The sequence below is a fragment of the Chrysochloris asiatica genome, unplaced genomic scaffold, assembly GCF_000296735.1.
Source record: "Chrysochloris asiatica unplaced genomic scaffold, ChrAsi1.0 scaffold00022, whole genome shotgun sequence".
Lineage (NCBI taxonomy): Eukaryota > Metazoa > Chordata > Mammalia > Afrosoricida > Chrysochloridae > Chrysochloris > Chrysochloris asiatica.
The window spans coordinates 26,195,444-26,196,369 of NW_006408540.1; positions in this window are offsets into that span (position 1 = coordinate 26,195,444).

Consider the following 926-nt stretch of genomic DNA (forward strand, 5'->3'; position numbering starts at 1 on the left):
CACAAAACCTTTTTAAAGTATTGAAGAGCAAAAATGTCAAGTTGAGGACTAAGGTACGCCTGACCCAAGCCATGGTATTTTGAATAACCTCAAATGCATGCAAAATCTGTACAGTAAATAAGGAAGACCACAGAAGAATGATGCATTTGAGTTATGGTGTTGGAGGAGAATATTGAAAGTGCCATGGGCTGCCAAAAGAACAGATCCGTATTGGAAGACGTACAGCCAGAGTGCTCCTTGGAGGCTAGGATGGCCAAACTTCGTCTCTCATACTTCAGACATATTGTCAGGAGGGACCAGTCACTGGAGAAAGATATCATGTTTGGTAGGGTGGAGGGTCAAAGAAAAGGAAGAAGACCGCCCCCCCCCACACACACAACAAGATGGATTGGCCACGTGGCAACATCGATAGACTTAAGCGTGGCAACAATAGTGAGGTTGACCCAGGATTGGGCACTGTTTTCATTCTGCTGTACATAGGGTCACTATGAGTTGCTACCGATTCGATGACACCTAACAACAACAACAACAGGCAAGGGAAACCAATATTCAAAAGACAGTCAAGCATCAATCCCCTAAGAACTTAATTGAACCCCAGCGTAGTGACCCTGCTTGGTCACCTTAGAGCAGGTGGTGGTCTGGCAACATCTTTCGTATGGGGTCCCCAGCCGGTCTCCTCCCTCCCAGCCTTCTTCGGATGGCAGCTGTTTATGCTGGACGTGTGGCCAGAGATGGGTAAGGATCACGTGGAACCTCGGCAACCTGAGACAGAGCCATTGCCATGCTGCAATGAGTTTCGGTGACAGGTAAGACGGAGGAATTCGCACTGACCGCCTAAGACAGGCAGCGTCCCCTAACAAATAATAAATAAGGGGAAAACGGAGGTAGACTATGCAGACCCGGCCAGGAGTTCAAGGCCCTGTGGG